Below are 20,973 nucleotides of genomic sequence, written 5' to 3'. Positions count from 1 at the left end.
TTCATCCACATCGGGGGCTCATGGGGATCAATGGGACGGAGGGGTTCCTCCACATTGGTCTTGATGATGATACAGGCTGAAAGAGCCAAATTGCCAGAACCAAATACCTAACTAATGAAGCTCTGTGAGCTTTCTCTATCCTGCACCTCCCAGTCTCCACACCCAACACCTTCCAAATCCCTCATAAGCTCCCCACCCACAATCCCAGCCTGGCCCACTGACCCCTGTATGACCCATTTTTGTCCTGAATCCTTACATCAATGTAGCTGGCGTTGATAAATCCATCATCTCGGTCTCTGCTGTGTTTCAGGATGACCCGGGAATGATCGTCTGGTCAGAACCAGGAGAACAAAATGTCAACAGCAAGGAGACACCATTTAGACCCCCAAATATTACTCACACACTGTCTCCCCAACCCACACACTGTCTCCTCAGCCCACACACCGTCTCCTCAGCCCACACACCGTCTCCCCAACCTACTCACCGTCTCCCCAACCTACCCATTGTCTCCCCAACCCACACACTGTCTCCCCAACCCACACACTGTCTCCCCTACCCACACACCGTCTCCCCTACCCACACACCATCTCCCCAACCCACACACCGTCTCCCCAACCTACTCACTGTCTCCCCAACCTACCCACGGTCTCCCCAACCCACCCACGGTCTCCCCAACCCACGCACTGTCTCCGCAACCCACACACTGACTCCCCTACCCACACACCGTCTCCCCAACCCACACACCGTCTCCCCAAGCCACTCACTGTCTCCCCAACCTACCCACTGTCTCCCCAACCCACACACTGTCTCCCCAACCCACACACTGACTCCCCTACCCACACACCGTCTCCCCAACCTACACACTGTCTCCCCAACCCAGTCCCCATCTCCCGGACACACACACACACACACACACACACACACACACACACACACACACAGAGAGAAAACAGTGACAGGATCAGAATGGGTCAGCATGGGTTTATGAAAGGGAGATTATGTTGACAAATTGACCGGAATTCTTCAAGGATTTGACTCGTAGAGTTGATGAGGAGGAGCCAGTCAATGTGGTCTACTTGGACTTTTAGAACAATCTTGACAAAGTCCTGCATGAAAGATTAGTGTAAAATTAAAGTGCATGGGGCTGGGATTGTGTACTGACAGGAATAGAAAATTATGTGGCAGACAGGAAACAAAAAGTAGGAATAAACAGGTCTTTTTGTGAACGGCAGGTAGTGACTAGTGGAATACCACAGGGATGAGTACGAGGATCCCAGCTCTTCACAATATATACTCATGATTTAAATGAGGGAACTAAATGTAATATCTCCAAATTTTCAGGTGACACAAAGCTGGGTGGGAGGGTGAGCTGTAAGGAGGAGGCAGAGATACTTTAGGCTGATTTGGACAGGCTGAGAGACTGGGCAAATGCGTGGGAGATGCAGAATAATGTGGCTAAATGTGAGGTTGTCCACTTTGGTAGCAAAATCAGGAAGGTGGATCATTATCTGAATGGCTATCAGTTGGGAAAGGGGAAGGTGCAACAAGAAGGTGCATCTTCATACACCAGACGCTGATGGAAAGCAGGTACAGCAGGTAATAAAGAAGGCAACTGGTATGTTAGAGATAGTAGGAACTGCAGATGCTGGTGAATCCGAGACAACAAAGTGCAGGGCTGGATGAACACAGCAGGCCAAGCAGCATCATAGGAGCAGAGAGGCTGACGTTTCGGGCCTAGACCCTTCATCAGAACTGGTATGTTAGCCTTCATAGTAAAGTTTTTGAGTACATGAGAAGGGATGTCTTGTTGCAATTGTACAGGGCTTTGGTGAGACCACACCTAGAGTACTGTGTGCAGTTTTGGTCTCCTTAGATGAGGAAGGATGTTCTTGCTATACAGAGTGCAGAAAAGGTTTACCAAATTGATTAAAGACCAAAAGAACTGCGGATGCTGTAAATTAGGAACAAAAACAAAGTTGCTGGAAAAGCTCAGCAGGTCTGCCAGCATCTGTGGAGGAGAAAACAGAGTTAACGTTTCGGGTCCGGTGACCCTTCCTCAGAATTGATGGTGGCTGGGAAAACATCAGTTTATCTGCAGAAAATAGGGGGGGGGGGGAGTAAACGATAGGATAGAGCCCGAAGAGAAAGAAAGACAGTTGGACAGACAAAGGAGTTGCTAACGATCAGGCTGGGAGGGTGAGTAGTTGTAAATGGGCACTGTTAGTGACTAACAACAGGGGGTGTGTAATGTCAGGCCATGTGGTAACAAGGCCTGGTGTGTGGGTTGGGGTCTGGGACATGGGAGAGTTTAGGCCCTAAAAATATTGAACTCAATATTGAGTCTGGAGGACTGTAGGGTCCCCAAGCGGAAAATGAGGTGTTGTTCCTACAGCTTGTGGGCTTCACTGGAACACTGCAGCAAACCAGAGACAGAGATGTTGGTCAGGGAACAGGGTGGTGCATTGGAGTGGCAGGCAACAGGTAGTTCAGGGTCTTTTTTGTGAGTAGAACGTAGATGTTCCGCGAAGCGGTCACCAAGTCTACGCTTCGTTTCCCCAATGTAGAGGAGACCACATTGTGAGCAGTGAATGCAGTAGACTAGGTTGTGGGAAGTGCAGGTGAAGTGTCGCTGTATGTTTGGGCCCTTGGATACTGGGGAGGGAGGAGGTAAATGGGCAGGTGTTGCACCTTCGCCGGTTACAGGGGAAGGTGCCGTAGGGCTGTGGGGAGGTGTTGGGGGTGAAGGAAGTATGGACCAGGGTGTCCTGGAGGGAATGGTCCCTGTGGAAGGCGGACAAGGGAGGGGAGGGGAATATGTGTCTGGTGGTGGCATCTTGCTGGAGGTGGTGGAAATGGCATCTGATGATCTTCTGGATGTGGATGCTGGTGGGATGGTAGGTGAGGATAAGGGGAACCCTATCGCTGTTGCGGGAGGGAAGAGAAGGGGTCAGGGCGGAAGTGCGGGAGATGGGTCAGACCGGATTGAGGCCCTGTCGACAACGGAGCTGGGGAAACCTCGGTTGAGGAAGAAGGTGGATGTTTCGGAGGCTCCCTTGTCGAAGTTGGCCTCATCTGAACATATGCGACGGAGATGAAGGAACTGAGAGAATGGGATGGAGTCTTTACAGGAAGTGGGGTGTGAGGATGTATAGTCCAGGTAGCTGTGGGAGTCTGTGGGTTTGTCGTGGATATTAGTGGCCATTCTATCCCCAGAAATGGAAACAGAAATGTCGAGGAAGGGAAGGGAGGAGTCAGAGATAGACCAGGTGAAAGTGAGGGCAGGGTGGAAATTGGAGGCGAAATTGATGAAGTTTTCCACTTCCAGACGAGAGAGGGAAGCAGCACCAATGATATCATCAATGTATCGGAGAAAGAGTTGTGGGTGGGGGCCAGAATAGGACTGGAACAAGGAATGTTCCACGTACCCCACGAAGAGACAGGCATAACTAGGCCCATGCGGGTACCCATGGCAACCCCTCTTACCTGAAGAAAATGAGAGGAGTTGAAAGAGAAGTTGTTGAGGGTGAGGACAAGCTCGGCCAAGCGGAGGAGGGTGGCGGTGGGCGGGGATGGTTCAGGTCTTTGGTCCAGGAAGAAGCGGAGAGCCCTAAGACCCTCCTGGTGGGGAATGGATGTGTAAAGGGATTGCACATCCATGGTAAAGAGGAGGTGGCTAGAGCTGGTAAACTGGAAGTTTTGAAACTGGCGTAAAGTGTCAGATGAAACATGGATGTACATGGGTAGGGATTGGACCAGGGGGGAGAAGACTGAGTCAGATAGGAAGAGATGAGTTCTGTGGGGCAGGAGCAGGCTGAAACAATGGGTCTGCCTGGACAGTCCTGTTTGTGGATTTTTGGCAAGAGGTAGAAACGAGCTGTGCGGGGTTGGGGTACTGTTAGCTTAGAAGCGAAGGGGGGGAGATCACCGGATGAAATGAGATCCGTAACTGTAGTGTGCCATGGTGGGGTCATGGTCCAGGGGAAGGTAGGAGGAGGTATCTGAGAGCTGGCACTCAGCCTCTGCAAGGTAGAGGTCAGTACACCAGACAACAGCCGGACCACCCTTATCGGCAGGCTTGATGACAAAGTCAGGGTTAGATCTGAGTGCACGGAGTGCAGTCTGTTCGGAGGGAGATGGGTGTTACCAAATTGATTCCTGGATTGGGATAACAAGGTGTAGAGCTGGATGAACACAGCATGCTAAGCAGCATCAGAGGAGCAGGAAGGCTGACGTTTTGGGCCTAGATCCTTCTTCAGAAATGGGGGAGGGGAAGGGGGTTCTGAAATAAATAGGGAGAGAGGGGGAGGCGGATAGAAGATGGATAGAGGAGAGGATAGGTGGAGAGGAAACAAACAGATCAAAGAGGTGGGGATGGAGCCAGTAAAGGTGAGTGTAGTTGGGGAATTAGGGAGGAGATAGGTCAGTCCAGGGAGGACGGACAGGTCAAGGGGGCGGGATGAGGTTAGTAGGTAGGAGATGGGGGTGCGGCTTAAGGTGGGAGGAGGGGATAGGTGGGAGGAAGAACAGGTTGTTTCGTCTCCACCTATCCTCTCCTCTATCCATCTTCTATCCGCCTCCCCCTCTCTCCCTATTTATTTCAGAACCCCCTTCCCCTCCCCCATTTCTGAAGAAGGGTCTAGGCCTGAAACGTCAACTTTCCTGCTCCTATGATGCTGCTTGGCCTACTGTGTTCATCCAGCTCTACACCTTGTTATCTCAGTCCACTCTTGTGTCTGTTTTCTATGTTTCTGAGTTTCATGCATAGGGGCATCAACAGAAACTCACAGGTACACACAGACACAAAGAGGGTCACACATTGTGACACACAGGCACACAGAGGGTCACACACAAAGCTACATATAGGGTCATAGACTGAGACACACATAGGGTCACACACAGTATGATAAAAAGAGACACAAATAGGGCAATATATGAGCATACACAAGAGCACACACACACAGACACAGTGATTGTAATACAGGACACAGATATACAACCAACCCGAGACTTACATGGTAACATGTTGCCATAGCGATTCTTGTTGCTGTTGTGGGGCTTCTTTGCAACGGTGCAGGGATATATTGGGTAGGATGACAAGCTCTGTAATCAGAGAGTGCATGAGATTAGGGAGGAGTAGTGATTCTGATCCCTGACACAACTCACCAGGACCTGGGGTGAGATTTCCCATGAGGAATCTGACAATTCCCACAGGATATGCTCATGTAATAGTGAAAACCAGACAGACTCCATCACTCAGGAACGAGTTTGAAAATACTCAGTCCAGCATTTTTTTAAAATTCTTTCATGGGATGAGAGTGTCGCTGGCTAGGCAGCATTTATTGCCCATTTCAGGGGGCAGTTAACAGTCAACCACATTCCTGTGGGTCTGGAGTCATATGTAGGCCAGACCAGGTAAGGATGGCAGTTTCCTTCCCTGAAGGACATCAGTGAACCAGATGGGTTTTTCCAATAATTGACAATTGTTTTATGATCATCATTAGATTCTTAATTCCAGATTTTTATTGAATTCAAATTCCACCATCTGCCGTGATGGGATTCGGAACCAAGGTCCCCAGAACATTACCTCTGGGTCTCTGGATTAAGAGTCAAGAAATAATCCCACAGGCCACTGCCTCTCTCTAAATCCTATGTCATTGTGATGCCACATGGAAGCCCTTCAGCCTGCCTGTATGCAGCCCTTACGGGAAAACCTGACCATCCATTCTCATCAAACCTGTTCATTCGGAATTTGTTATCCTTGACCTACAAAACCCTGACCTCTCAATCTGGGAGTTATACTCATCATGCCACTCCCTTGAACTGAGTTTCAGTCAGCATTCCCATAAGCAACTTAGTGCCGTAGATACTGCAGCATACCGTCACCAGGCTAGAATGCAGCAAGGATCAGAGCAGAACATTGGTCATTCCAAACAGATCCTGTCATCATTCACCGTCTCTTCAAACAAGGAACTGAGCAGCAATGCTCAGGATAACACCAGCAGGGAAATGTATGAAATGCTGGATGGCACAAACAATATGGATGTAGTGACACCAGACCGCTGTATGTTGGGAACTCACTGTTTCACTGCTCCCTGAGCCCATGCTGAGTGGGGACACAAACCCCAACCACAACAAGCAACAGCCCAGGGACCTTTATAAACCAAACCCCAGGCATCCACCGCAAGGAGTGGTATAGAGTTGGAGGGTGTAGTGTCTGTGTGGGTAGAGTTGAGGAACCACAAAGGAAAAAAGATCCTGATGGGGACTATGTTGAGGCCTCCTGGCAGTACATAGAACATAGAACAGTACAGCACAGTACAGGCCCTTCGGCCCACGATGTTGTGCCGACCTATTATCCTACTAAGATCAATCTACCCTGCATACCCTACATTTTACTATCCTCCATGTGCCTATCCAAGAGTCGCTTAAAAGTCTCTAAAGTATCTGACTCCACTACCACTGCCGGCAGCGTATTCCACACTCCCACCACTCTCTGTGTGAAGAACCTCCCTCTGACATCTCCCCTACACCTTCCTACGATCACCTTAAAATTATGCCCCCTCGTAATAATCATTTCCGTCCTGGGAGAAAGTCTCTGACTATCCACTCTATCTATGTCTCTCATCATCTTGTACACCTCTATCAAGTCACCTCTCATCCTTCTTCGCTCCAATGAAAAAAGCCCTAGCTTCCTTAACCTTTCCTCATAAGACCTGCCCTCCAGTCCAGGCAGCATCCTGGTAAATCTCCTCTGCACTCTCTCTAAAGCTTCCACATCTTTCCTATAATGAGACAAGCAGAACTGAACACAATATTCCAAGTGTGGTCTAACCAGGGTTTTATAGAGCTACAGCATAACCTCGCAGCTCTTAAACTCAATTCCCCTGCCAATGAAAGCCAACACAACATATGCCTTCATTACAAACGCTATCAACTTGGGTTGCAACTTTGAGGGACCTATGGACTTGGACCCCAAGATCCCTCAGTTCCTCCACACGGCCTAGAATTCTGCCTTGAACCCTGTATTCTGCATTCAAATTCAACCTTCCAAAATGAATCACTTCACACTTTTCTGGGTTGAATTCCATCTGCCACTTCTTTGCCCAGCTCTGCATCCTGTCAATGTCCCATTGCAACCTACAACAGCCCTCCATGCTGTCCACAACTCCACCAACCTTCGTGTCATCGGCAAACTTACTAACCCACCCTTCCACTTCCTCATCCAAGTCATTTATAAAGATCACAAAGAGCAGAGATCCCAGAACAGATCCCTGCGGAACACCACTGGTCACCGAGCTCCAGGCTGAATACTTTCCATCTACTACCACCCTCTGTCTTCTATTGGACAGCCAGTTTTGTATCCAGACAGCCAAATTTCCCTGAATCCCATGCCTCCTTACTTTCTGAATGAGCCTACTATGGGGAACTTTATCAAATGCCTTGCTAAAATCCACATACGCTACATCCACTGCTCTGCCTTCATTGATATGTTTTGTCACATCCTCAAAGAATTCAATAAGGCTTGTTAGGCATGACCTGTGCCTCACAAAGCCATGCTGACTATTTCTAATCAAACTATGCTTTTCCAAATAATCATAAATACTGTCTCTCAGAATCCTCTCCAATAATTTGCCCACCACAGAAGACAGACTGACTGGCCTATAATTCCCAGGATTATCCCTGTTCCCTTTCTTGAACAAGGGAATGACATTTGCCAACATCCAATCTTCTGGTACTACTCCAGTGGACAGTGAGGGCACAAAGATCATCACCAAAGGGGCAGCAATCTCTTCCCTCGCATCCCATAGAAACCTTGGGTATATCCCGTCTGGCCCAGGGGACTTATCTATCCTCATGTTTTTCAAACTTTCTAGCACATCCTTCTTCCTAACATCGACCTGTTTGAGCATATCAGCCTGTTTCATACTGTCCTCACAAACGTCAATGTCCCTCTCACTGGTGAATACTGAAGCAAAGTATTTATTAAGGACCTCCCCTACCTCCTCTGAATCTAGGCGCAAGTTCCCTCCACTATCCTTGATTGGCCCTATGCCATCCTCTTGTTCCTCACATAAGTATAGAAAGCCTCGGGGTTTTCCTTGATCCTACCTGCCAAGGTTTTCTCATACCCACTTCTAGCTCTTCCAAGTCCATTCTTCAGTTCCTTCCTGGCTACCTTGTAGACCTCTAGAGCTCTGTCCGATCCTTGCTTCCTCAACCTTAAGTAAGCTTCCTTCTCCCTCTTGACTAGGTGTTCCACATGTCTTGCCGTCCAAGGTTCCTTCACCTTACCATCCTTTCCTTGCCCGAGTGGGACAAACCTATCCAGTATCTGTAGCAACTGCTCCCTAAACAATCTCCATATTTCTGTTGTACATTTCCCTGAGAACATCTGATCACAATGTATGCTCCGTAGTTCTTGCCTTGTAATTCCCCCTCCCCCCAATTAAATACTTTCCCATACTGCCTGCTCCTATCCTGCCCCATGACTATAGTGAAGGTCAGGGAGTTATGATCACTATCACCGAAATGTTCTCCCACTGAGAGATCTGACACCTGGCCTGGTTCGTTGCCAAGCACCAAATCCAATATGGCCTCCCCTCTAGTCGGCCTATCTACATATTGATTCAGAAATAACACACCTGGACACACCTGACAAAATCTGCACCATCCAAACTATTTGCACTTAGGAGGTTCCAGTCTATATTAGGGAAGTTGAAGTCCCGCATGATAACAACCCTATTACTTCTGCACCTTTCCAAATTCTGCCTCCCAAGTAGTCAGAAAGTGGGGAAGAAAATAAATCAGGCATTGACCTGCGATATCCTCCTGTTCTTATCCTCGCTGGCACATGGCACTGGAAGTAATCTGGAGATTACTACAGTCGAGATCCTGATTTTTAACTTCTTTCCTAGCTCTCTGTAATCACAATGCAGGACCTCATCCCTATTTCTACTCATGTCATTTGTGCCAACGTGCACAATGAATTCTGGCTGCTCACCCTCCCCCTTGAGAACATTCTGCAGCCACTTCGAGACATCCTGGACTCTGGCACCCAGGAGGCAACATACCATCCTGGATTCCCGTCTGCAGCCACAGAATCTCCTGTCAGTCCCCACTAACTATCAAGTCTTCTATCACTAAGGTCCTGTTTACCTTTACCCTTTCCTGCTGTGCCCCAGAACCAGTCGTAGTGCCACTGACCTGGCTACTGCTCCTTTCCCCTGAGCAGCCATCCTCCCCCTCCCCTCTCCCGCAACAGTATCCAAAACAGTATACTTATTTTCGAGGGGAATGGCCACAGGGGATTCCTGCACTCCCTGCCCACTCCCTTTGCCTTTCCTGGTGGTCACCCAGCTACTCTGTGCCTGCACCTTACATGTGACCACCTCATTAAAACTCTTATCTATGATGCGCTCAGCATCTGGGACGATCCTGAGTACATCCAGCTCCAGCTCCCTAACACGGTCTCTCAGGAGCTGCAGCTGGGTACACTTCCCAAATGTGTGGTCATCAGGGGCGATGGAAGTCTTCTTGATACCAGACCCACGACAATCCATTCCTCGGTGCAGATGGCTGCTTCCAGGCTCTAATGTATGCACCAAAGGGATGCCTGTCCCTCTCGGTCGCCTTCTGCTGGACTGATTTATTGCTGCAGGGGGCAGGGATTCAGATTCCTGGATCATTGGGATCTTTTCTGGGGCAGAGGTGACCTGGTCAAGAGGGACAGGTTGTACCTGAACTGGAGGGGGACCAATATCCTAGCGGGCAGATTTGTTAGTGCTACAAGAGAGGGTTTAAACTAGATTGGCAGGGGTTTGGGGGGGGTGGGGGGGGGGGGGGGGGGGGGGGGGGGGATCCTCAACAGCAGGGAGGCAAGTGCAAGGCTGGAAGGAGATACAGTAATCAGAAATAACAAGTTGAAGAGCCTGGTCAGGCTGGAACAGGGCAGAGAATGAGGATGCCTGTTGGATTAAATTGCATCTATTTCAATGCAAGAGGGCTGACAGGTAAGGACAATGAACTCAGGGTGTGGGTAGGTATGTGAGGCTGGGATATTATAGCCATTACAGAAACATGGCTAAGGGAGGGACAGGACTGGCAGCCTAATGTCCCGGGTGCAGGTGCTTTAGGCGGGACAGAGGTGGAGGAAAGAGGGGAGGGGGAGTCACATTTTTGATTAAGGGGAGTATCACAGCTTGAGTCAGAGATGAAATAACTGAGGGATCATCCAGTGAGGCTTTGTGGATGTGGCTAAGAAATAAGAAGGGATGGTGACGTTATTGGGTTGTACTATAATCCCCCAAATAGTCAACGGGAATTAGAGGAACAAACATGCAGGGAGATTGCAGAGACATGCAGGAGCAATAGGGTTGTCATAGTGGGGGATTTTAATTTTCCTAACAGACTGGGACTGACATAGTGTTAAGGGTTTAGATGAGGTGGAATTTGTTAAATGTGTTCAGGAAAATTTCCTCAAGCAGTATATAGGGGGTCCTACTCAGGAAGGGGCAAAACCCGACCTACTCTTGGGAAACAGGGCAGGACACGTGCCTGAGGTGACAGTGGGGGAGCACTTTGGGACCAGTGACCATAGTTCTATTAATTTTAAAATCGTTATGGAGAGGGACAAAACTGGGCCACATGGTCAAGTTCTAAATTGGGGTAAGGCGAATTTTGGTGGAATTAGTCAGGAGCTTGCAGGGGGTGATTGGAGGAGTCTGTTTGCAGGCAAAGGAACTGCTGGCAAGTGAGAGGCCTTTAAAAATGTGACAGCTAGAGTTCAAGGCCAATGTGTTTTTGTGAGGGTGAAGGGCAAGGATGGCAGGAGTTGGCAACCCTGGATGACAAGAGATATTGAGGCTTTGACCAGAAAAAAAGAAGGCGGCATGGCTCAGGAACTGGCAGCTGGGATCAAGGGAATCCCTGGAGGTATATAGGGGATACAGGAGTTTAGAACATAGAACATAAAACAGTACAGCACAGTGCAGGCCCTTTGGCCCACAATGTTGTGCCGAACTTTTACCCTAAACAGATCCCCTAGTAGTTGCAGAGAAGTGGAGGAGCGGATTGGGAGGCAGATACTGGAAAGGTGCAGAAGTCACAGGGTTGTAGTCATGGGTGACTTCAACTTTCCAAATATTGATTGGAAATATTTTAGTTGTCATGGTTTAGATGGAATGGATTTTGTCAAGTGCATTCAGGAAGGATTCCTGACACAGTACGTAGATAGACCAACATGAGGAGAGGCCACTTTGGATTTGGTGCTTGCCAATGAACCAGGCCAAGTGTCAGACCTGTTGGTAGGAGAGCATTTTGGCGGTAGTGATCATAACTCTGTTACTTTTACAATAGTCATGGAAAAGGATAGGTACATATAGCAGGGTAAGGTTTTTAATTGGGGGAAGGGTAATTACAATTCTGTTAGGCAAGAACTGGGTAACATAAAATGGGAACAGATGCTGTCAGGGAAGAGCACTATAGAAATGTGGAGATTGTTTAAGGAATGCATACTACATGTGCTCGATATTTTTGTCCCTAGCAGGCAGGGAAGATGCGGTAGAGTGAGGGAGCCTTGGTTCTCAAGAGAGGTCGAACAACTGGTTAAGAGGAAGAAGGATGCTTACATAAGGTTTAGGAAACCAGGATCTGAAAAGGCTCTGGAGAGATACAAGTTATCCAGGAAGGAGCTGAAGAAAGGGCTTAGGAGAGCTATAATGGGGCATGACAAAACCTTGGCAGATAGGATCAAGGAAACCTCCAAGGCTTTTTACACGAACGTGAGGAATAAGAGAATTACCAAAGAAAGGGTAGGGCCAATCAAGGATTGTAAAGGGAATTTGTGCACAGAGCCTAAAGAGATAGGAGAGGTCCTTAATGAATACTTTTCTTCGGTATTCACAACTGAGAGGGACCTAGTTGTGGAGGAGGACAGTGTGAAACAGGCAGGTAGGCTAGAGGAGGTCGAAGTTAGTAAGGAAGATGTGCTCGGAATTTTGAGGAAGTTGAAGATAAATAAGTCCCCTGGGCCTGATGGGATTTATCCAAGGAATCTATGGGAAACGAGGGAAGCAATCGTAGGGCCTTTGGTGATGACCTTTTCGTCCTCACTCTCCATGGGTATAGTGCCGGAAGATTGGAGAGAGGCAAACGTCATTCCCTTGTTCAAAAAAGGGAATAGGGATAACCCTGGAAATTACAGGCCAGTTAGTCATATGGCTGATAGTATAAGGTAGGGGTGGAAGCTAGATTGACCTTAGGATTAAGGTTAAAGTTCGGCACAACATCGTGGGCCGAAGGGCTGTACTGTTCTAAACCTAAGGTCTATCTAACCCCCACCTCTACCTTATACTATCATCCATATGCTTATTTAATAGCCACTTAAATGCCCCTAATGAGGCCGACTCCACTACCCTCTCCGGCAATGCATTCCACGCCCCTACCACTCTCTGAGTAAAGAACCTACCTCTGACGTCTCCCCTGTGTCTACCTCCACTCACTTTAAAACTATGCCCCCTCGTAATAGCTACCTCCACCCTCGGAAAAAGTCTCTGGCTGTCCAGTCTATCTATACCTCTGATCATTTTGTACACCTCTATCAAGTTTACTGAAGAAGGAAATCAGGAGGGCGAAAAGGGGGTCATAAGGTAGCTTTGGCTGAGAAGATTAGGGTTGGATTTTAGAATCCAAAGAGATTCTTTAAGTGTATTAAAGGAAAAAAAATAACTAGAGAGGAATAGGACCCCCTCAAGGACTAAAGTGGATATGTATGTGTGGAACCACAGGAGATGGATGAGGTCCTCAATGAATATTTCTCCTCTATGTTTACTGTGGAGAAAGACATGAAGACTTGGGAACTTGGGGAAGTTAATGGTGATATCTTGGGGACAATCCATATCACAGTAGAGGAGGTGTTGGAAATATTAGAATGTATGAAGGTGGATAAATCTCCTGGTTCTGACCAGATATTTCGAAAAATCCTGTAAGAGGCTCGAGAAGAAATTGTGGGGGCCCTGGCTGATATATTTGCATCATCATTAGCCATGGGTGAGTTCCCAGAAGACTGGAGCGTAGAGAATGTTGTGCCCTTATTCAACAAGGGCTGCTAAGAAAAACCTGGGAATTATAGACCAGCGAGCTTCACATCTGTGGTCGGTAAGTTACTTGAGAAGATTCTGAGGGATAAGATATACATGCATTTGGAAAGACATGGTTTGATAAGGAGTGTTCAGCATGGCTTCATGCGTGGGAGATCATGCCTCACAAATTTGTTAGAGTTCTTTGATGAAGTGACCAGGAAGGTTGATGAGGGCAGGGCAGTAGACGTAGTCCACATGGATTTCAGTAAGGCCCTTGATAAGGTTCCACATGGTAGGCTGCTCTGGGAGGTTAGATCACATGGAATCCAGAAAGAGTTGGCAAATTGGATACACAATTGGCTCAATGGTAGGAAGCAGAGAGTAATAGTGGAAGGATGCTTGTCGGATTGGAGGCCTGTGACTAGTGGTGTGGCTCAGGGGTCAGTGATGGGCCCATTGCTATTTATTATCTACATCAATGATTTGGATGAGAATGTACAAGGCATGATTAGTAAGTTTGTGGATGACACTAAAATAGGCAGTACCATGGACAGTGAGGAATGTTATCAGAAATTGCAGCAGGATCTTGATCAGCTGGGGAAGTGGGCTGAGAAATGGCAAATGGCGTTTAATACAGATAAGTGTGAGGTGTTGTATTTTGGAAAGTCACATCAAGGTAGGTGTTTCATGGTGAATGGTAGGGCTTTAAGGAGTGTAGTGGAATAGAGGCACCTTGGAGTTCAGGTGCACGGTTCTCTGAAAGTGGAGTCACAGGTAGACGGCAGTGAAGAAGGCTTTTGGCACACTGGCCTTCATCAGTCAGGGCATTGTGTGTAGAAGTTGGGAATATGTTACAGTTGTACAGGATGTTGGTGAGGCCGCACTTGGAGTATTGTGTTCAGTTTTGGTCACCTTGCTATAGGAAGGATGTTATTAAACTGGAAAGTGTGCAGAAGAAATTTACAAGGATGTTGCCTGGGCTCAAGGGACTGAGTTATAGGGAGAGGTTGGACAAGCTGGGACTTTTTTCTTTGGAGTGCAGGAGACTGAGGGGGGATCTTATAGAAGTGTATAAGATCATGAGAGGCATGGATAGGGTGAATGCACTTAGTCTTTTTCCCAGGGTGGGGAATCGAGGACTAGAGGGCATCAGTTTAAGGTAAGAGGGCTAAGAATACATGGGAACCTGAGGGGCAACTTTTTTACACAGAGGCTGGTACACATATGGAATGAGCTACCAGTGGAAGTGGTTGAGGTGGGTACATTAACAACATTTAAAAGGCATTTGGACAAATACATGGATAGGAAAGGTTTAGAAGGGTACGGGCCAAGTGCAGGGAAATGGGGTTAGCTTGGATTGACACTTTGGTCGGCATGGACTAGTTTGGGCCGATGTGCCTGTCCCTTTGCTGTAGGACTCTATGACAAAAAAGGCGTGTAAGAAAGGCACCATTACAATAATCGTGGGGGATTTCAATATGCAGGTGTCCTGGGAAAATCAGGTTGATGGAGGATCCCAAGAAAAGGAATTCATGGAATGTAAGCCATTTTGTTTTCGAGCAGCTTGTGGTAGAGCTCACTGGGGAACAGGCAGTTCTGAAGTTAGACAGACTTGATGAGGGAGCTGAAGTTGAACGGACCCCTCAGGGGCAGTAACCATAATATGATAGGATTCACCCTGCAGTTTGAGAGGGAGAAGCTGGAATCAGATGTAATGGTGTTACAGTTGAGTGAAGGTAACTACAGAGACATGAGGGAGGAACGGGCCAGAGTTGATTGGAAAGGGAGCCTAACAGGGAAGACAGTGGAGCAGCAATGACAGGAGTTTCTGGGGGTAATTCGGGAGGCACAGCAAAAATTCATCCCAAGGAAGAATAAACATTCTGAGGGGAGGACAAGGAAGCCATGGCTGACACAGGAAGTCAGGGACAGCATAAAAGTAAAAGAAAAAGCATAGAATGTGACCAAGATTAGTGGGAAGTCACAGGATTGAGAAGCCTTTAAAAACCAGCAGAGGATAACTAAAGTAGCAATAAGGGAACAGAAGACGAAATATGAGGGTAAGCTAGCTAGTAATATAAAAGGAGATTGCAAGAGTTCTTTTTTAAGATATATAAAGGTAAGAGAAAGGCAAGAGTGGACATTAGACACCAGAAAATGTGGCTGGAGAAGTAGTAACAGGGAACAGAAATGGAGAAACTGAATAGGTACTTTGCATCAGTTTTCATGGTGGAAGACACCAGCAGCATACCAGAACTTCGAGACAGTTGGGGCAGAGGTGAGTGTAGTGGCCATCACTAAGGAGAAGGTGGTGGGGAAGCTGAAAGGTCTGAAGGTGGATAAATCACCCAGAGCGAATGGACTACACCCCAGAGTTCTGAAGGAGATAGCTGAGGAGATTGTAGATGCATTGGTGGTGATCGTTCAGGAATCACTGGAGGCAGAGAGGGTCCCATTAGACTGGAAATTCGCTAAGGTAACACCCCTGTTTATGGAGGGAGGGAGGGAGGCAGAAGGCAGGCGGTTATAGGCCTAGGAGTCTATAGAAGGCGATGGCCTAGTGGTATTATTGCTGGACTGTTAATCCAGAGACCCAGATAATGTTCTGGGGACCCGGGTTTGAATCCTGCCACGGCAGATGGTGGAATTTGAATTCAATAAAATATCTGGAATTAAGAATCTAACGATGACTGTGAATCCATTGTCGATTGTCGGGAAAAACCCACCTGGTTCACTAATATCCTTTAGGGAAGGGAACTGCTATCCTTACCTGGTGTGGCCCACATGTGACTCCAGACCCATAGCACTGTGGTTGATCTGCCCTCTGGGCAATTAGGGATGGGCAATAAATGCTGCTGGGTCAGTGATGCCCTCATCCCGTTAATGAATTTTAAAAAAAGGCCAGTTAGCCTGACCTCGGTCATTTCAGAATCCATTATTGAGGATGAGTTTGCAGAGTACTTGGAAGTACATGGTCATCACCATCATCACTGGCAGTCCCTCGCAGATGAGGATGACTTTCTTCCTCGCTCAGAGTGAGACTGTAGGTGGCTGTGCAGACCAATGTGGTCTGTTACACTGGATGCGCATGATTAAAATAGGGTGGAATCAAGCAAAGCTTTGTCATGGTGAGGTCATGCCTGACAATCCATTAGAATTCTTTGAGCAAGTTAGAGAAAGGAGAGCCAGAGGATGTGATCTATTTGGATTTGCAGAAGGCCTTTAACAAGGTACTGCACTGGAGTCTGCTAAATAAGACAAGAGCCCATGGTGTTAGGGGCAAGGTACTGGCTTGGAGAGAGAATTGGCTACCTGGCAGAAAGCAGCAAGTGGGGGGAAAGGGGTCTTTTCCAGGATGGCAGCCGGTGACTAGTGGAGTTCCACAGGGGTCAGTGTTGGGACCACAACTATTCACATTATACATTAACGATCTGGACAAAGGAACTGAGGGCATTGTTGGTAAGCTTGCAGATGACACAAAGGTAGGTGGAGGGACAGGTAGTATTGAGGAAGCGGGGAGGCTGCAGAAAGACTTGGACAGGCTAGTAATGTGGACAAAGAAGTAGCAGATAGAATATAATGTGGGAAAGTGTGAGGTTGTGTACCTTGGTAGGAACAATAGAGGCACAGACTATTTTCCAAATGGGGAAAGGCTTTGGAAATCTGAAGCACAAAGGGACTCCTAGTTCAGGACTTTCTTCAGGTTAACATGCAGGTTCAGATGGCAGTTAAGAAGGCAATTGCAATGTTAGCGTTCATTTCCAGAGGGCTAGAATACAAGAAAAGAGATGTACTGCTGAGGCTATGTAAGGCTCTGGTCATAATAGAGTACTGTGAACAGTTTTGGGTCTCCGTATCTAAGAATGCATTGGAAAGGGTCCATAGGAGGCTTACAAGAATGATCCTGAGGATGAAGAGCTTGTCATTTGAGGAGTGGTTGAGGACTCTGTGTCTGTACTCGGAGTTTAGAAGGATGAGGAGTGATCTGATTAAAGATTACAGAATACTGAGAACTCTGCACAGAGTGGGCATGGAGAAAATGTTTCCACTAGCAGGTGAGACTAATACCTGAGGGCATGGCCTCAGAGTGAAGGGATGACTCTTTAGAACTGAGATGAGGAGGAATTTCCTCAGCCAGAGGGTGGTGAATCTGTGGAACTCATTGCCCCTCAGAGGGCTGTGGAGGGCAAGTCATTGAGTGTATTTAATGCAGAAACAGAAAGATTCTTCATTAGGAAGGGGATCAAGGATTACAGGGAGAAGCCAAGAGAATGGGCTTGAGAAACATCTCAGCCATGATCGAATGGTGGAGCAGATTCAATGGGCTGAATGGCCTAATTCTGCTCCTACATCTCACAATCTTATGATCTTGATTAATGCAGTCATCATTCACAGCCATCAGACAGCACCTTCAAATCTCAAAGCACTTGAAAGGCAATTGAAGTGTGATCGCTTTGATAATGTGGGAAAGGTGGTAGCTAATTAGCACACTGCAAGATCTCATTAATGGCAATATGATAATACACTTCTGGCACACCACACCTCAGGAAGGATTACCACAGCACTGACCCTCCGACAGTGCGGCACTCCCTCAGCACTGACCCTCCGACAGTGCGGCTCTCCCTCAGCACTGACCCTCCGACAGTGCGGCGCTCCCTCAGCACTGACCCTCCGACAGTGCGGCGCTCCCTCAGTACTGACCCTCCGACAGTGCAGCTCTCCCTCAGCTGGGCTGTTAATCCAGAGAGCCAGATAATGTCCCAGACACCTAAGTTTGAATCCTGCTGTGGTAAGTCATGGAATTAGAATGCAATAAAAATCTGGAATTCAGAGTCAATTGGTGACCATGAATCCATTGCCAATTGTTTGGGGGAAAGAAACCCACCTGGTTCACTAATGTCCTTTGGGGAAGGAAACTGCCATTCTTACCTGGTCTGGCCTACATTTGACTCCAGACCCACAGTAATGATCTTCCTGATCTTCCTCCTTCAAGTACTTTGGTCCACTGAGGCACAAGGTGACTGGTTCACACTTGTGAAAGGTGTTTGGTTTGTTAATCAAAAATCACAGCTAACAGCAGCGAAGGTAAAAAAAGGAACTTGCTTCCCGCAGGATTAACGTAGCTTCGGGAGGGGATTGTATGGGGGGGCTCTAAGGAATCGGTTAGCTCCTTGTCTAAGAGGTTGAGCTTCCTGAAGCTGTCTGTTCTTTCAGTGGTGAGGACAGGCTGACTGACTGAGACGGGCTGGGAGTTAGTGATTCATGGACAGTATAAGGGAGCGAGGGCAGCTTCACTTACTCGGTATTCTTTCACCAGTCCCAGAGTCACGTCCTTGTCATCATCATCCTCTTCAGCTTCCTGCTCAAGTTGCAGCATTTTAGTGAGGAAGCACAGTAAATCCGACACCTGAACCGCAGTATCCTTCGTCACTGTGAAGAAGACAAACTTAGTGAGGAACTAACAGCAAACAGAAAGAGAGAGACAGAGGGAGGGAGAGGGAGACATCATTCTTATATTTCACCAGGCATCAGGGTATTCTCCATATTAGGGCTGCCACACTGGTTAATCTTTGGTATGAATTGACTTGGGTTCACTGGCCAGTGATCATTACCATTCCCCAGTTTGGTATTTTGCTCGGTGTGGGATGGGGGTGTGGGGGTGCGGGGTTTGTGCCTCATTTCTTTGAGACCTGGGGTGGTGGGGGGGAGAAGCTTTGTTTTCAATTCTCACCTGTCTTCCCAGCGCTCACCAGGGGGGCAAAGACCATCGGGCTGGACTCCCGAGCCTTTTGTTGCTGCCTTCTCCTGCATCGGGAAGGAAAGGATGCAGGTTAAAGTACTTCTCAGCAGACAGACAGACATGCCCAGACAGAGGGACAGAAGGAGAGGGAGAGACAGATAGAGGGACACAGAGAGAGAGAGAAAGATAGATACAGATAGAGGGACACGGAGAGAGAAATGCTCACACAGACAGAAGGACAGAGAGAGAGAGAGAAAAAAAACAGGCACAGACAGAGGGAAAGAGAGAGACACAGAGGGAAAGAGAGACAGTTATAGAGATGTACATCATAGAAACAGACCCTTCGGTCCAACTCATTCACACTGACCAGATATCCTAAATAGATCTAGTCCTATTTGGCCCATATCCCTCTAAACTCTTCCCATTCATGTACCCATCAGGTGCCTTCTAAATGTTGTAATTGTACCAGCCTCCACCACTTCCTCTGGCAGCTCATTCCATAAACGCACCACCCTCTGAGTGACAACGTTGCCCCTTAGGTCCTTTTTAAATCTTTCCCCTCTCACTTTAAACTAATGCCCTCTAGTTTTGGACTTCCCCACCCTGGGGAAAATAACTTGTCTATTTACCCTATCCATGCCCCTCATGATTTTATAAACATCTCTTAGATCACCTCTCAGCCTCGACACTCCAGGGAAAATAGCCCCAGCCCATTCAGCCTCTCCCTGTAGCTCAAACCCTCCAACCCTGGCAACATCCTTGTAAATCTTTTCAAGTTTCACAACATCCTTCCTATATCAGGGAGACCAGAATTGCATGCAATATTCCAAAAGTGGCCGAACCAATGTCCTGTACAGTCGCTACATAACCTCCCAACTCCAATACTCAATGCACTGACCAATAAAGGCAAGCGTACCAAATGCCTTCTTTACTAACCTATTTGCCTGCGACTACACTTTCAAGGTACTATGAACATGCACTCCAAGGTCTCTGTGTTCAGCAACACTCCCCAGGACCTTAAGATTAAGTGTATAAGCCCTGCCCTGATTTGCCTTTCAAAAATGCAGCACCTCACATTGATCTAAATTAAATTCCATCTACCACTCCTCAGCTCATTGGCCCATCTGATCAAGGTCCTCTTGTACTCTGAAGTAACCTTTTTCATAGAACATCTCCAATTTTGGTGTCATTTGCTAACGTACTAACCATTCCTGATATGGTCACATCCAAATCTTTTATATAATTGATAAAAAGCAGTGGACCCAGCCCCGATCCTTGTGGCACACCGCTGGTCACAGGCCTCCAGTCTGAAAAGCAACCCTCCACTGTCACCCTCTGCCTCCTACCTTTGAGCCAATTTTGTATCCAAATGGCTAGCTCTGTCTGTATTTCATGTGAGACAGAGATATAGATAGAGAGAGAGAGACTGGCACAGATAATGGAAAGAGAGAGGCCGACACACATGGAGGGAAAGAGACGAAGAGAGAGATAGAAATAGACAAAGGGACAGGTAGAGACAGACAGAAAGAGAGACAAATAGAGGCAGGGACAGAGAGAAACAAAACGAGACAGACAGTGGGAAGATGACAGTGGCGTAGTGACATAGTTAGAGAGCGTGAAGACCGGACACAGAGAGAGAGAGCGAAAGCGCACTTGTGAGAGAAAGGAAGTGACAGGCACAGAGACATACAGAGAGTGAGAGAGGGAGAGAGAGACCACAGCAGAAGCCTTTGCAGCAGGGGCTAGGACACACCGACTCCAACAAATTGTCAATATACTGTTGAAGTTCTACATGGTCCTCCTCAATTCTTCCAGGTTTAATGTTATTTGCAGACTTTGAAATTGCCTGCGCATTTACATCCCGATCATTAAAATATATCAGCAACAGCAAGGGGCCAATAGAGACTCAGACGGAACTCGATTACAAACGATTCCCAGTTCAGGGAACACCCATTAACAACTATATTTGCACACCCAGTCATGGGGGGATTGTCTGGAAAACAGCGGCAGTGGCGTGGGTGCAGGAGGGATCCTCTGCGGGGTTGAAAGTGTCTGCGAATGTGTATATCCAATATCTTCTGATCTTGAGACTGAATGATGGAGAGTGGTTAGTGTGGAGTGGGGGATGGGCAGTGGGTAGGTGTGGGGGGGGGG

At 47.6% G+C, this 20,973-nt stretch overlaps 1 protein-coding gene across 6 annotated transcripts in view; it reads right to left on the bottom strand.

Moving 5' to 3' along the window:
* nadk2 (NAD kinase 2, mitochondrial) overlaps positions 1-20,973 on the bottom strand; it is a 153,674-nt gene that overhangs the window by 132,301 nt on the left and 400 nt on the right. The gene's annotated exons all lie outside the window — the stretch shown is intronic.

Source organism: Rhincodon typus, chromosome 3 (assembly GCF_021869965.1).
Source record: "Rhincodon typus isolate 14 chromosome 3, sRhiTyp1.1, whole genome shotgun sequence".
Classification (NCBI taxonomy): Eukaryota; Metazoa; Chordata; class Chondrichthyes; order Orectolobiformes; family Rhincodontidae; genus Rhincodon; species Rhincodon typus.
This window is presented reverse-complemented; position numbering and strand designations above follow the sequence as displayed.